Here is a 17,654-nt window from a genome sequence, read left to right as displayed (position 1 = left end):
GTGTCCCCTTCAGTTTCTTAAACTGAATCCCTTTTCTGATATTAAATCTTCTCTTGCTTTCCTTTGTTAGAGGATCATTTGATTTTTTTCAGAGTTGTGCTTCCTTCATTTTCCAGTTAAAGCTTTTCCCTATAAATTCATGCTGAATGCCCGGGTTTTATTTCCATTATCACTGAAGCAAGAACCCACACTAACTGGTGAAACACTGTACACACATCTATGCCATGTGGCCTCCAAGGCTACATGACATACATACAAAGGGATACGTTGGCCATTGGGTCTTCTTGGGGTGCTTGTGCTTAGTGTGTGACTTGGTGAAGACCAAGCTGTGCATGAGAGGCCAGTGGATGGAAGCAGAAGTCCATGGGCCACACCTGCCATGGTTCCTAACTCTCTGACCACACCGACACCTCTCACCCTTGGATGTGTGAGTCCCTCGAACTTGGATCCTCCAGTCTCCAGTCAAGTATTCCCAGCTGGTACCATGCTAGCAAAAGCAGAATTAATCATTACTTTTCTTTTCAAAGTCACTGAAATGTCAAGGTTTGTTAGTCAGCAGCAATGACTGAACCTGTGCTTTATACTTAACTATAATTTAACTTCCGTCTCACATACCTTCCCACACTTAATACTGAAGTGATGGAGAAAGTAGAAAATACCAGAAGCCTTCCACTCACTTTCACCACCATACATACCCGTGTTCCTGTCCCTTAAGGGTTGCAGCCTGAGCTCCTCTCTGGGAAGACTTTCTGTGTACTCCTTCATGAATCACATTAACTCTGTTGTCAGTCTGCATCTGTTACCCCATCTTGACATGTCCTATCACAGCTGACATTTGTCAACAGAGCCGTCCCTATGGCCTGTGTCCAACTCCCTTCTTAGTACTCCTGCGTTTTCGGAGCTCCACCCAAAAAGGTGCTGCAGGTCTTAGCAATCATCTCATGAGTGCCAAAGCCAACAGTCAATTCTTGGCCTTCTTTTCTTCTTTCTTCAGCACTCATCAGCACAGGAGAGTTAATCAGTTCTTCAGATCTTTCTTCGTTTGACTTGGAGGTGAATCAGCCTTTCCTGGGTTTCTCCTTCACCGCCTGACCTGTCGGTGTTCCATCTAAGTACTCAGTCTTCAGACCTCTCCTGTTCTCTTACGGGATCATGACAGCCAGCTTCAGAACTTGAAATTCCACCCATAGACTGATGATACCCAAGTGGATCCTGAGATTTTTTGAGAAAACTCCAGATCTTATGTCCAACTGACTTCAATATTAAACAGGCAACTTTAATATAAAATGTTTAAAGCTAGAATTCTTTTTTTTCTCTCTCTCTCTTTTTTGGTTCCGGGGAATGAACTCCTATGGGGCAGGCAGCAGAACCACTGAGCAAAATCCCCATCCCTAAAGCTAGAATTCTTATTTTCTCATGCCTTTCCTTTCCACAGACTTCATTTCAAAACATGGCACCTGCAATGGAATAATAGTTTATTTTTTATTAATGCAAATTAATTGTACATATTAGTGGAGCTCAGTGTGATAATTTCATACAGGCATGCAGCACACACTGATCAAACCCCACCATCCCTTGCCCACCTTCCATCTGTGGTAATCATTATTGTATTTTCTGTTCAGTTTGTTTAAGCTTCATGTATTCGAGAACACGCGGTACTTGTTTTTCTGTGTCTGTTTCATTTAGCAATGTCCTTGCGTCCATCTCTATTCTTTCAGTGGCCCCAGAAAATCTTGGCGTTATGCTTGACAGGCCTTTTGCTCACATCCTGCATGTAATCATATCAGGAAGTCCTGTGGCTTGACTTTCCGTCCGCATACAGAATATGACTCCCTGGCTCTGCAGGAATCACCCACCCTCAAGTCGAAGTCGTGGCCATGTCGTGTCTGCATTGTCGCCCCAGCCTCTGACCCTCTCTCTCTGCTTCCACCACTGCCCGTCGTGAAAGCAAATCAGCCTGTGCCCATCACCTCTCAAACAGCTCCATTGGTCTCAACTCCCAAAGTGAAACGAAAGCCCTGGGAGAAAGAGCACCAAGAGGTTCTAAGCTCGACAGTGGGACTTGGAGTTCACTCTATTCCGTTTTCTGTAGCGCCTTGCCCCCGGAGACGAAGGTTAAACTTGAACTTAAAGTGAGAAGTCTGCTTTGCTGTGATCCGCTGTCCCTGAAGTCCTGTCCTGCCGGAAATGTGCATGTCCCCACCTCTCCCCCATCAGCGGCCTGTGAGTCAATTCCCAGGATCACTTTCTTTTCCCTTAACACTACAGCTGTAATCATTGTGTAGGTTAAGGCAAAGTTAAAAAGACTTAAATGTCATTTGTAGATTCTGTGGACATTTTTCCTCACAATCCCATTTGTCTCATGGCCAGAGGACCCGTTCTCTGGACAGGACAATCGCAACCTCACAGCTACGCCTACCCCAGGAGCTACCATTTACCATGGGGCGAGCACACAGTACCTGTTCTGTTTTAACTTAAGACAATGGAAGTACTTGTTCTCAAATCTCTTTCAATTCACTTCTGAGATTGAAATCTAACTTCTGTTCTTTCTTTCAAACTCTGTATCTGCCTTTTAAAAAAATAAATTCATCCCAGTTGACACGAAGAGAATTGTCCATACATCACAAAGTTTCAGCAACCTCTGCAATCCCCTGGAAATCCACACCTTCTAGCTATTCCACAGGTAAATCCTCTGGGGGTCATCTTTGTAACATCAGACATTTTATGGAAATACAAAGTGAGGAGGTAGTCAAGACATACAAATGTGGGAGACGCACCATTAGCTCTTGTATGTTTGGAAATATAAATACATACTATGCTTTGTAAAAATAGGACATACCGAGTCATTACAAGTGTATGGAAAGATTGCTCAGCAAGATACTTTTGTACATGAAAGTGATACAAAAATGATAGAAATGAATAAGCTGTACAGTTTTTATGATTCTGTAATCACAAGAGAAGGAAGAATTGAGGTGATGTTTTGGAGGATTCATGCAGAGAACAATGCCTAAAGTAACGTGGAAATGTTTTGTAAAACAGATGAGCAGAAACACACTATATTGAAATTGGAGATCTCTCAAGACCATCTTACATGCTGTTCCTGCGGGTCATTTCTTCCCCTGCATGTTCCCAGCAGAGAGATTGCTATAAAGTATCAAAATATTTGTGGATCAATTTGGCTCTGTTGTTGTCTTCAAAGCATGCAGCTATTGCCTGGAAAGAGGCTCTGGGGAGAGGGAAGGAGAGTTAACCATCAAAATAGAGGCCTTTTTGTATTGTTGAGTAAACACAGAAAAATCCAACTGGGATATATGGAAAAATATTGCCACAAAAAGAAATGTAAGCATATGCCGAGAACAGATGAGAGATGCATACTTCTGAAGTTTGAGTTTTTGCAAACAATGTAGTTTCTTCACAATCCCAATAGAGAAACCTTCTATGATAAATACATAGGCTGTTAAAATGACAGTAAATACAAAATTGAGAATAGTTGTATGGAAAATGTTAACAAAGTGAAAAATGAAAGACAAGACACTTTCAAGTACAGATTTTATGTATTAGAAATTGAATAAGTTATTTGAAGAATACATATCTGAACCAATCATGAGAAGGAAAAAAAGTAGAAGGAAATTGTAAAATATGATAAAAGTATTGGGTATATGACTTTTTAAAATGATATATAAGGAAACATTGAGCCCTGAAGGAAAAGATAAAATGCAAAAAAACCCACAAAGATTTTATGGTCTGAAATATCATTATTTGACTTTTTAGAAGGAAGAAGTTTATTAAGGTTGGAGATTGAATAAAGAAATGCTCACACCTGGCTGTGATTAGCTGACCATTTTGCTGACATTCATATTAAAGCAGAGCATTAATGATATTTCTTTCATTCCACTTGGTGATTAGCAAAGGGCCTGGGTGTCCCCCTCTGCCTGTGCACTGTGTAATACATCAGGAGCTCCATGGTGGCAAACAAGCCTGAGGAAATGATGGTCTTAGTTCTCGAGATTTGAAGAAAGACTGGAAAGCATCTCATCATGGTTCATTTTGTGATACTTGCTTCCCTGTGAGAAGCCACATACCAGCCTGTGAGCAACATTCACCTGCTGTGAGAGGACACCTGTCTGCCTGAGAACACATCTCAAGCATCTGTATAAACCACTCCTAAATCTGCTTCCTGGCAGATGGGATGTGGACAAGAGGATTCCCTCTTCTCCTCTAGCTGGCTGTCCAAATAAAGCCACCTTCCCTGACTCAACAGCTTGTCTCTTTACTTAACTGCCCTTCCAATGTATTCTGTTCTCTCTTATATATTTTCTATTTTTGTCCATATGTTCTCTAGTCTAGATAATTTATTCAAATCCATTCTCTGGAATATTACCACTTTCTTTTTAATAGATGTTTTAAGTTCCTATCAACTGTTGAACAAAATATTGATTCATCCTACCAAAGCTATGTAATCTTTTCTCTTTATTAGTATAATCATCTTTAAAATTAATCTCCTTCTTATACTACTGCATGTGTCTCTCCACTGATGCAAATCATAGGATGCTTGATGTACAGACAGAGTTCTCCAGAATGGTTCTCATAGAAACCAGAGGAAATTTATTACAGGAATTGGATCTGGATACACCCTATGATATCTGCTGGAACCCGGGGACTCAGGAAATCTGGTGGTGTAGTTCAGTCCAAATACAAAGGTCTGAGAGTCAGGACAAGCAGATGAAGATAAAATATGTCCCAGCTCAGAAAGAGAGGAACAGAGATAGAGATAGATAGATAGATAGATAGATAGATAGATAGATAGATAGACAGACAGATCACCCTTCTTTATTCTTCCTGTTCTTTATTCATCCTTTCTGGCCCTCCATGAACTATGATGGCCCCCCACCCACACTGATGAAGGTGGATCTTTACACAGTCTAATGATACAAAGGCAGATCTTCGACCAAAGCATGCTTAAGCACACAGAGACAGAAAGGGATGAGGAGGAAGAGGCTTCCTAGGACAGGGCAGGCAGTAGAGACAGATTCTCTCTTCATCACATCCAGTCTACCTGTTACCCACATCTTGAGTTTTTAGCCTCAGTCATTCTATTTTTTATGTTAAGCAAAAGTTCTATGTTAATATTTTTCAAATCTTTTTAAATCTTTTGATATCTATATTTAAATATTCTCAACCTTTTTCATTAGTTTAATAGGCATATTGAACAGTGCATATTGAGCAGGTATTCTACAGTCTAGCACTGTAAATTCAACATCTGATTATAGTTTAAAGTTTTCTTTCTGTGACAGTGAATCTTAATTACCAGCTTGACTGGATTAAGAGACTCCTGGAAAGGTGATTGGACTATGGATGTACTGCATTCACCAGTACAATAATACACAGCTGTTCAGAGAGGTGGCTCAGCTTTGGGGGGAGTATGTCTCACTGGCACTTATCCCTTGTGTTCTCTTAACTGAGTGGCTTTGCTCTGCCACATCCTTCTGCTATGATGTTCCTGCTTTGGAGCCAACTGACCATGGACTGAATCCCTTGAAACTGTGAGCCAAATTAAACCTGTTCTCCTTTAAGCTAGAGGTGTTGGGTATTTTGCTCAGCAATGTGAAAGTGACTAATACAGGGTCATAGCTACAAACCTGTGATGGTTGATTGCTTTTGTCAACTTGAGTAAGAAATGCCCAACTAAATTGGCTCAGCATACTGGGTGTAGAAGACCCACACTAGGGAGGGTTGTCACCAGAATGGTGGTGTAAAAGAGAAATGAAGAAGGAAGGCTCACTCCTATTTCTTTGGAGGAGCTCCACTCTTCCCCTTCACCTTGGACCTTATCTCCTGCCTTCCACTGCAGACTCTTACAGCCTCCAGTGCAGGCCTTTTGGCCTCCTGGTATGGACTCTCATGGGACACTGCAGTGAGCTCTAGGTCTTTGACTGGATCCTTTGGATCCCCAGTGCACAGGACAGACCTTCTGAACTCTTCTACACCCGAGTCTGTGGGCGGCCATTGTAAGCCAGTCTTATAACTTCTTACATAATTGTATATCTTATATTAAATCTGTTTCTCTAGTAAGCACTAACTGATGCAAAGCCTTTGCAAGTGGAGTCTCTTTTCCTTATTATTATTTTATTTCTGAGCTGACTATTTTCTTTGACTTTTTTAAAAATTGAGAATAGGGGGGAGGGATTCAATGTGGTTTTGGGGAGGATCTTCATTTACATCTGATAGGGTTTTGGAGGACAGCTGACCAGGACCATGCCAAATACCTCTGGGCTTCATTCAGTTTGGATTCAGAATGCAATCCCAGGAGCACATCAGTAGCTCTACATTCTTAGACCCAGTGCCTCCCCTCTGCATAGTCCCAGAGAAGTGATGCTCCTTGCTCCTTAGGGAGGGTGATGAAATTAGGGTGTTGATTTCTCTTTGTCTTTACTCTGATGAATTAGCCTTTGGGGGCTGCAGCTTTTGGGAGAAGAATCTCAGTGACATTCCTCACTTTGTGGGTTGTGAGTTAATCTGATCCAGAGCACCTTGAATCTGTAAGCTTTATTGTTACTGGAGTGTTAGGGCCAACCTCCCAGATCTAGGGGTCCCAACGGACCAGGCTGGGCCACCCATCCCATAACATCTGAGAAGGAGATGCGCAGAGGGGAAGAGGAGAGGAGGGAAGGAGCTTTAGTCAGCATGGCATGCAGGAAGAACATAGAGGTTCAAGATCTGCCTTGGAGGGGCCGATGGAAGTTTTGGAGTTTTACAGAAAAAAGGAACAAAAACCAGAGTTGGGGCCTTGCATGCCCGGGGGGTGTGTTGCACAGCTGGTAGTGCAGAAAATGCTGATCAAGTGCAGACTGGGTGATCAGTACCTCAGGGCTGGTTCTGGGAGAGCCGTCACCCTTTGAGGGGCAGTGTGTTTCCTGCTATGAGGTGGCAATTCCATCTGTGGCCGCAGCTTCATTTCTCCTTGTGGGGTAATTGCTTATACTTAGGGAGTCTGTGAGATTCTGCTCTTCCTGGAATCCAAGGTGGCTTAGTTGGGGGCAATGACCCAAGACTTCTAGGCATCTCTCTGGGGCTCAGAACTGGACTAGACAACCTGGCAATAAGCCGTCTCTGCAAATCCTGAAAGTAGTCTGTGACTCTCCCTGGTGTCCCCAGCTCTGAAGGAGGATGAGATGGCCTAGGTAGATTTAAGGCCAGTGAACCACGTCCCTGAGTGATTGCTGTGCTAATGAAGTTATGAGGCAAGACAGAGACCTACACAATGAGGGCTTTGTGCTCCTTTTACCACTGGGCATCTGCAGGACCTTCTATGTCCTTGTAACCCCCCAACCTGGCAAATGCCCTGAGGGGAAAAGTCGGCTTCCCTGCTCAGTTGAATCATCCAGGTTCCCATGTTGACTGAGTTTTTTTTAATTGACAAATTCCACTTTTATGTTCAGGAGGAGGCGGGATCCATACACCCAGCCCACCATGTTTTTCATAGCAGATTCACGACTCCCTCCTTCTGAGCTGCCCAGGGGCTTCTTCTCCCCCTCTTGAAAGGTGGGTAGGAAATGGCTTAGTGGCGCTGGATAAAAGGAACAGTTAGTTCTATTTTTCCTCTTTCTAGATAGGAGTGTAGCTGCAGGGAGAGCCCCATGCAGGAGTGCTGGTGTTCACAGGACCAGGTGGCCTGGTGTGGGAATCTCTTTGCTTCACCTACAGTCTCAGGAAGCTTCCCCACCACAGGAGGAGGCCGGTGGAGTTTCCTCACAGGTTGTCTGTCTTCTTCCTTCCTCAAGGCGATTCTGAAATTCCAATCCCTCCAATGTTTTCTCTTCTGACTTTGCAAGGCTATGCTTATTTCCATGCAAATGCAGAGTAAAGAACCTCTCTGCACCCCATGTAGAACATTCGAAAGAACACAGCACTCTGTGTTCTGATCAGGTGTTTTCCCAAGGGCCGCCATGGGCATTTGGGCGAGATGATGCTTTGCATCAGCAGAGCCTCCGTGTGCTACCTGTGGTCCTCAGCCACTGTGACAATTAAACAGCAAACAATACACAAAGGCAAGCACTTCCAAATGGCCCGTGAGGTCAGTGCTATGCAGGTTGAGGATGAATGTGGTAAAAGGGGTGACTGTCAAGTTGAGTGTGCAGAGTCATTACCTAGTTCAGGGAGTGCTTGTTCTGGCTGCATGAGTACTCTCAGGAGGGCTGTGGTTTATTTTTATACCTAGACATCACCTCAAAGCCTCATGCAATCATGGGTGTGACTTTGGAAGGTGACTGGATTACGGGGTGTACAGCTGACTCGCTCTTAGGAGGTGGGGTCTGGTTCCAAGTGGCGGTCACTGTAGGTATGACATGAGGGTATAGCTCTCTCCCCAGCTCCTCCTTGGACCTCCCTTTGCTTTCTGTCCACCATGCCATGAGCAGCACTCCTCGCCCATGACACTTACCATGTGCTCCTGCCTCAGAGCCAGCAGACTGTGGACTGGATCCTTACAGACAGTGAGCCGTGATAAACCTTTCCTGGGATTTGTGAGTGATGGGCATTTTATCCCAGCAATTAGAGAAGTAACTAAGAAGAGGGCTGAGGAAGAGGTGAGGCATTAGGGGGCTAAAAGGGACTCCAGGGAAGCAATTCTGTTTGCAGGACATGGGGTGAAAGCTGTCAGTGTATTCAGATGACATCAGACACGCAAGGTGGGGGCGTCCCCTTGTCCCTCTCCAATCTGACTGTTGCAGATTCTAATCCTAAATGGTGTTCTGGATCTGGAGCTGGCATGAAGGCCCCAGGTAGGAATCTACGGGTAGAATCAGAAGAAGGTAGGAAGGCCAGGGTGAAGCTGGGGTAGTGATTCTACAAGTAGAAGAGGATGTGGGGTTGGAGAGGTGAGTGCAGAGATCACAGCAAGGGCAGCTGCTGCCCCTGAATATCGAACTGGGCTGCAAAGAGGACCTGCATTTCCCAGCAGCCAGCTGTGCTCCTCCCTCCTTGGGAGCCTTTTGTACAGAGACTGAATGAAAGACTTTTATCAGCCAGACATAGATGTGGTGACTCAGGCCTGTGCCCCAGCATTCTGGGGGATGAGGCAGGAGGACCGCAAGTTCAAGCCCAGCCTAGGAAATGTAATTACTTAGTGAGAGCCTGTCTCAAAATAGGGAATGAAGCTGGCTCAGGAGGTAGCTTGGTGCAGAGGCCCTGGGTTCAATCTCCAGTAACACACACACAAGCGCGCGCACACACACACACACACTGGCACACACTTACGTCTTGATCTGCATGTGTGATCTGACACGTGTGGATGAATGTGCACAAGACCCGTACCGGCCCCCTCTCACCCGTGAGGCTATTTCTTAAGCAAATATTGTCACTGAGAAGACCAGTGCTGTTTTTGCTGGGGTCATTTATATTTTGAAGGACATGCCTTTGAATCCCAGCAAACCTATTAGGATCATGGCATTTTTTATTTCCAGCTTTATTTTCTGTCCACTCAAAGGCAAGCACATCAGAAAACATTGCCTTTGAGGCTTTTCTATTCAGACAATATAATGTATCCTCCAGGCAGGGTAATTATTAGCAAGTATTTGAAAGCTAGGAAAATGACTTTGAAGTTGGCCTCACCATTTCAGAAAAGTGATTATTTCCAATCTGAAACAAAAGCAGACAGTAGCACTCTTGTTGCAGGCTTTATGTTGATGTAATGTTTTGTAAAGGAATATTTCACTTGTCTGATATAAAACCAAGCGTTTATGACCATGACCCAGTGTTTAAGGATATAAGCAGGCCTCATATTAACATAAAATATTCAGAGATACTACTTGGCACATGCCCAAGTATTTTTATGAATATCAAAATATTCATTTTCTTCTATTTTTTATAGTAAAGTTCTAGGCTTTTGTCTCTCATTCTGTGCACCATTGTGATTGATTTAGTAATGTGCCTGGAAACAGCACTAATAATTCCTGTGGATTATTTCAAGTTGCTTGGAGAACAAGGATCGACACGTGTTACATTTCTGTGACATCTCTAATGGCAAAGTTTTAGCTCAGGTTATGTTGAAAATTAACTCATGAGTTTCCTAGAGACTGAATAAAAACCCCATCTACACTTTATTTACACTATTGAAACTTAATCCAAAATGTACAGTCTTAAAGTCGAACTTCATCATCCTCTGCCCACCACACAGACATAGGCTTTGCTACTCACATGGGCACTTCGATGCTATGTGAAGAAGTCTTTTGAGCTCGCATTAAAATGTCTGGGATAGTAATACATTTGTGGAATCCTAAAGAAGAGGTGCTTATTTGTTTTTTAATTTCTTCAGCACTGCTGAGCTCCCTCGAGGAGAAGCAGAGCAGCTTTTCAGAGCACAAGGCTCCCTGGTTGGGCTTCTGGGAGTTAGGTTAGAGCTGAGCCGCAAGGCAGGAGCATAGAGTGGGCAGCTTTGCCGCACTGAAGTTCTGACTTTTCCCTAAATGCTCACGACAACTTCTGGCAGGGGTGATACAGAATGGAGTGAGGTATTTGCCTACAGCTGGTGAAAAAGGTTTAAAAGAAGAAAAGGGAAACGACTTTAAATTTTCACTGATTCCAGCAGAGAGGGACATCAGGGACACTCAGCTGCCACCATCTGGTCATATGTGGGCAACTGGGGACAACCCACTCGCCAAAGGAGACACACGTGAAACAGCACAGAGGCTGCTCAGACCAAGGTGGTGCAGCATGCAAGGACGGTGTGAAAATAAACAAGATGTCACTGTCACTGTGCCACCTCTGGTCACCCACTGAGGCAATACACTAAGAGCAGTCCTGTGCTTTGCCAGGGATGAATTCATATCCTGGTTAAAGTGGAATGCCAAAAATGCTTTTGGTTGAAGCAAAAATAAATTAGGTAATCTGGAAATTTGAGAACTATTTCAAATCTGGTAAAAATACTTTTTAACTTGCTGATAGATTTTCCTCTAACACAAATAAATGACTCCTGTGTTGGACAGCTTTCTGTTGATGTGATAAAATACTTGACATAAGCAATTTGCAAAGGAGAAAGATTTATTTTGTCTTATAGTTTTCGTCTATGGTCTACCTCCGTTGTTGCTGGACCTGTGATTAGATTGTGTGTCAGGGTAGAAGGCTGTAGTGAAGGCAAATTGCTTACCTCATGGCAGTGAGAAGCAGAGAGAGAGAGAGAGGGAGGAAGAGAGCTGGAGATAAGAATACACTTTTTCAGGTCACAAACCCTACAATTCTATTTTGAGAAGTAAAATCAGTGATATGTTGTCTTAGTTACTTTTCTTGTTGCTGAGACAAAATACCCAACACCCAAAGCTAAAGGAGGAAAGGTTTATTTTGGCTCACAGTTTGTAGAAGTTTCAGTACATAATCGGCTGGATCCAAGGCAGCATGGCACGGCAGAGGACATCGCAGAGCAGGCAGGAGGCAGCAGAAGACAAGCAGCAGCAGCACCAGCAAGCAACAAGCAATAAGTTGTGACCCTCTTATATTTTATCCAGGCTACCTACCCTTAGGCCAGGTAGCACTCATTCCCAGGATGGGACACCCTTAATCCTAACCAAAACTATGCCCAACCAATCAGTTAACTAATTTAGTAATCACACTCTGAATCCCAGCATCACACACTCTAGATCCAGCCACCTCTGAAAAGTTCCATTTACAACCACATCAGGCTTTGGGGAAACATCTAGACATAAGCCATAATATGTATGTTCTGAGGCAAAAATTTCATGCTAATTTAGCGAACAAAAGGAACTTTAAACTCTAAGGATTTTTATAGAGTAGACATATAAAATATTCTCTCAAAGTTTGTTTCCATACAGTTTAAATCTGGAATCTTAAAGGTGATTACTAACTAAACACTATATTCTTAGCTAACTACTGCTGTTGTCCAGGGCATAAAATCAATTAGTGTTGAACCTATGTACTTCTATTTCACAATGAAGAAATGGAGATTGATTATGAATAGATGATAAAAAGAGAGTAGGAAGTGGGTAGAAACAGTCCATGGCAGGGTAGGCAGGAGGCAGGAAGTAGCAACAGCACCAGCACCAACAGCAACAACAACAAACCTCCCTTTCCTTTTTATCCCATCCAGGTTATAAGCCTTTTGGGTGATGCCACCCACACCCATGGTAGGACTTCCGTCTTCAATAAATCCATTCAGCCACACCCAGAACTATACTAATTCCAATCAGTGAACTAATTTAGTACCACACACCCTTAATCTCAGCATCACACACCCTAGACTAGCCACCTCTGAAAAGTGCCACCCGAGAGTGCACAAGGCCTTAGGGGGGCATCTAGATTCAAGCCATAATGATGAAGAAACACCACTGACTCTGTGGGCACTGGTATCACTGCATCCAGAGCTGTGGTGTTGCTTAGGACTGCTCCTGCAAAATCCAAAGCAGAAGGTGGTTGGATACTGAGCATGGATTCATCTAGCTCTTGGGTTTATTTTCCACTCACTCTGTGGCCCTGTATAAATAGACAAGTCCCAGAGAAGTTAGAGACAGTCTTATTTCAATGCTTGTTTTTGGTCATGGACTTTTTAGAATCCTTTTGAAACCAAGAGAATTTCTCAATCACTTTTTTTTCTTTTTTAGGGGGGACCATAGAACCAAACCTCAAAGATGCATGATGGAAATCAGTTTGTGTGTTTTTAGGAATAACAATTCTCTATGACTATAGACTTCAGAAAACCTCAATTTTAGTTGAAAGGAATCTTGGATTATTTGGTTACAATGTTATGCATTGTTAAGAAAGGCAAGTTAAACTTGCATCAACTTTTAATCATTTAAATATTAGATAACAAGCACAGGGATTCTCTTTTAATAAAATCCCTATGTGAGTCATTTTCTATGATAAACTCTTCAAAATTAAGTAACATTAAGTAATAAGCTCATATTTGCTAAAATTATAGTGACCCTGAATGCTAATGGAGTTCTCAGAAACATACCAGAAATCCAGACTAATGTCTTAATGAACATTCAAACAATAGTTTAAAATATTTCTAAACAACTGATATTTTTACCTATTCCAATTAGAGGAGCTTTCACTACAAAAGTACGACGTCTCACATCAGAGATTTATTATTCAAGATGGGTATTGTGGTATACAGACAACATAGCAAGACCCTGTCTCAAAATAGCCAAAAAAAAAAGAGAGGGAAAAAGAGTGATTTATTTTTCAGTGTGTGTCAGTACACTATATACAAGTGATGATGATGATTTATGATAGAATTAAGTAATTTATTTTACTGGGTTTTAAGCCATTATAATCTAGGATACAGGAAATGTTACAGTTTTTGGATTTTCCATACAACAACATTTTGAAACTGCTCATACAAAAGATACAGAAATCCTTCGAGGCCAGGGAGCAGACAAGAAAGGTATCTAAGTGTCCATAGAGCTGGGAACTTGTTGCCCGATCTTCCAAGAGCAAGGGAGAAGGATGCCTGTAAATGTCCAGGGACCCTCCCCTTTGGCCTCCCTAAGATCTTGGTGGCCCAGGAGACCCAGGGAGCTTGGAGGAGCCAGCCCACCCTAAAACAGTCTCAGGTCCCTGTGGACCAGCCGTTGAGCACCATACCTGTGGCCCTGTCTTGGCTGATTTCAGCTCCTCCAACTTTCTCCAAACCCATGGGGCAGAACATGGAAACAATAGAAGCAGAGTAAAACTTACCTTGAACTTTAGAGAATAAAGTTGCATATGCCATAAACTCATATTCCTTAATACAAAGCTCTCTAGGGACTCCCCTTCAAGTACATGGGAGTTGGCCAGATGGGCTAAACTGTAGTACACCGACTCTCCTCCATGCCCAGTAGTGTAGTTGTCCACTTAGTTCTAGGAGGGTAAGTGTGGTCAGCAGCTGTTCCTGTCCTATGATTCCTGGACATGTTCCCAGGTAAAGGTGGATTCCAGATTGTACTGAATTTAGGTAACATGTTACTGCTTTACTTTAAAAAGCCACAATAAGATTATATTATTGCTGGAAATTTATTTGATGCTAAGAAAAAATGTTAATTATGCATCTACTGATAGAAGTCTGCGGAAGAATCCATATACTGATCCTTATTACTTCTACTCATTTTTTAAAGGAATTAGGTGCTTCATAGGACCCATTCATTTTCTAAGGGATGCTAGGAAAAATGATCATGTGATTTTAGCATCCAAAAGGGAAATTCAGTATATCTGCAATGTGTTTATGATTGAATATTGCTTGAACTAATAAGCTTTCAAATGGGAGGCTTGGCATCTGGATCAGACAGGCTCAAGTGACAAAAACACATACACAAAGTGTTGCATTTTTTTTTTTTTTACCAGAAAAATAATCCACACAGGGTGCTGGTTAAATAGGTATGGGAGGGCTGGAAGACACAGAGTCCGTGAGGTGGGCAGTGAGGGAGGCCTGCAGGAGCTGGGGAAGAAGTGGGGCTGAGGGACCACACCAGGAGCCTGGCCCAGGAGCTCTGTGCACCCGTGTGTCTGAGGCGGGGGAGCCAGGCTGGAGCTGGCAAGGCATGAGCTTGAGGCACCCTTACTAAGCTGGGGTCCCGACCTGCGGCTGTCCAGTATCCCATGAGAGTATTGCTCTGCAAACTGCTGGCCAGAGAAAAGATGGAAACTCAAAATTCAAATTTCATTTCAGTTTCTCATCATCGTAAAGTTGAAAAATTACTAAATCTAATCATCATAATTTGGGAACCATCTGTTCCTGGAAATAGAACCACCTGCTACTAAAAATTCCATAGAGAAGGTCATAATTCAGGCGAAAAATAAAAAAAGGAGAGCAATAAAACTCAGTAACAAGCCCTTTCCTTTTATTTTCTCTTCTCTGTGTAGTACTTGTTGGCATAAACTAATCTAGCAGGCAAAGGAGTAGTTTTGATTTTAACCCTGGTGTCACAAGCAAAGAATGGATGTGGTTTGGAGGGGAAAGATAATAGTGTAAAACCCAGTACACCCTCCACTGTAGGCACCCAGTATCCACCTTAACCTTTCACATGTATTTGCAGTTCTCTACAACAGTTTTAAAAATTGCCCTCTTTTGCCGAATAAAATGAAAAATCTTCTATACAAATAAACATTTTTTGAGAGACAGAGGCAGAGACAGACATAGACAGACAGAGACAGAGACAGAGAAACAAATCAGGTTGCTACCACACAATGTGACAGTCTGGGCAGGGAGGGAATTATAAATCTGTCCAAACTCCAGGCATCCTCCTGGGCAGCTCTTAAACTGCCAGATCACATAGTGGAATTCATGGAGAGCTGGCCAGCCAAAGCCAAGCAGGGCTTCTGAGATTTGGGTCCCAAAGATATGAAAGCACTGGGCACCCCACCTGTTAAAGAAACACATTCGCTCGTGTGCTGGGAGAGTGGTAGAGGCGTAGGAGGGGTGTGGCAGAGGAGGCAGCAATTCCCAGGTACAGAAGAGGCCAGGGCTGTGACTGTGGACCATGCTCTTCTTGTTTGCTTGATATGCATGGGTTTTTGTGCATATCATTTCCTAACCTCTTATGGCTGCCTGTCTGTCTGTCTCTCTATCTGCCCATCCACCCATCTTCTGTCCACCTGCGCTATCATTGCTAGCATTGGGTGGTTGAGTGCCGCTTGCAGGTGTGTGTGTTAAAGCCAGGTCCCAGGGGTGCTTTGGGAGGTGCTGTGGGTGTCCAGGAGGTGAGGTCTGTCTGCTGCCCTTAGATCACAGAGCTCCTGCTGTCAGTGGGGACTGAGACCCTGATCGCTTCCTCTTTGCTTCCTGGCTGGTGTCGTGAGGAGGGCCAGGTGTTGCCCTAGGATGCTAAAGGCTCACAGTGAGGGGGACCACTGACCTGGAACTGGGGCCCCCAAACTGGGAAACAAAGCAGGTCTTTTTTCTTTGTAAGTCAATTGCCTCAGGTATTTTGTTACATTAATGTGCCAACCGATTATGTTTGTACTGATTCTTTTCTACTCTCTGCATGTTTCACAAGTGATGACTCTAACTTAACCATCACACTGCCGAATACTCAGACAGTAGCGTGACTGGCCTTTAGAAATAATGAACATTGATTCAGTGATGGATACACTGAACATTATTATAATGAACCAAATTGATATGTTGCTTTAAGAGAGATGAAACCCCAAATCCCCATAAATGGGATTCTTCACCTTAAAAATGATAATGCCAACCTGCACTTAGTGGTGTATACAGATGTTTGTGATACCGTTGATGACTTCTTGTTTTTAGGTGCACAAAACCATATGTAAGGTTTCTGTTTCACCCTGGTGGTAGCAGTTTGGCTTTCCAGTGGCAAGCAGGACACGAGAAGTGGACAGTGTGTGAAACACACGCTTTACAGTCAGTGGAGATGGGGGGGGCTGAGGGGGCCCTGGGGGGCTGCCCAGGCCCAGCAGCTCAGGTGGACACGGGGGCCTAGGGGCTGATGGTGTCACAGTGTCACAGCCAACAGAGCACACGCTGAGCGGGAGCCCAGGACAGGCACAGGGTTTCTCTTAAGTCTTGGCCAGAACCCTAAGCCACACCTGTGTGCAGATCTCAGGAAGCTGGTGAAGAACAACTGCCCTTCAGCTGTCCCAGAGCTGGAAGCCCAGTGGGGCCCCAGCCCAACCCGTGGGGTGCTCACACCTGTGCTGGGAGACGTGGGGTGGTACCGTGTGGGGCTTCTCACCCACGCACACTCCGGGTTAGGCCCTGCACGGTTACTGGCCACGCTGTCCTCAAGGCAGCTTGCAGAGTTCTCTGCTACTGTCGCTACTGTCTTGTCATCTCACTAACTAGAGACAGAGTCCCCGCTGTCAGCAAAGGGAGCCAGGACCCAAACCCCGACAGTCTGACTGCGGGCCTCCCTGTCGGAGGGCAGGGTGTCTGCAGTGGCCAAGTCAGAAGGGTCATAGGATGCCTTCCAAAATGTTTCTAAAATGAGCATATTTTGATTTTGTTCTTGGCTGACTCTAACAACAGAAAATGTAAAATAAAAAATGAAAAATATATATAGGTGCAATCATTTTGGAAAGCAATTTGGCAATATGAATCCAGATCAAAAATAATACTGTTCCTATGTTAGGCAAAAAGGTAAATTCCCACTTGTTTAAAAATATAGAGTGTAAATAAATTTTACAGATGAAAGGGAGATGGGAATAATGAATGATTTTCACTGTTTTAACTTTGCATTTTGAATATTTAATGCTTACTGCACAATGAAAATATTCTAATATTGATCTGAGAAAAGGTATTTTTAAGATCACATTATTTACCTATAAGCTTGTTTGTGGGAATTTTGCTGACAGATACTTGAGACAGTATTATTTATAATAAAAACAGTACTTAGAACTTTAGGGATGATCTACTCATTGAAAATTGATGTTACTTAATTGACAATGACACAGCTGTACAGTGAAAGATACTTAATACTTTTGAAGGAAATTTATGGACTTAGAATAATTCAAAATTATATTACTAAAATTAATATTGTAACTGTAGATCCCTTCGGTTTCCTGATTTATAAAAATAGATTAAATGACTTCTCCTTCTAAACCCATACCCTACCCAAACACCTAAGGGAGATGCCAAAAATGGTAAAAGTTGTAGTGAAATTGAGCAATTCTAATTTCTTCTTATTCTTCTAAAAAAATTTTTCCTAATT

The sequence above is a fragment of the Heterocephalus glaber genome, unplaced genomic scaffold (assembly GCF_053883595.1).
Source record: "Heterocephalus glaber isolate CG9 unplaced genomic scaffold, H.glaber_assembly_v1.0 deba00001579, whole genome shotgun sequence".
Lineage (NCBI taxonomy): Eukaryota > Metazoa > Chordata > Mammalia > Rodentia > Bathyergidae > Heterocephalus > Heterocephalus glaber.
Note: the sequence above shows the minus strand (reverse complement) of the source record.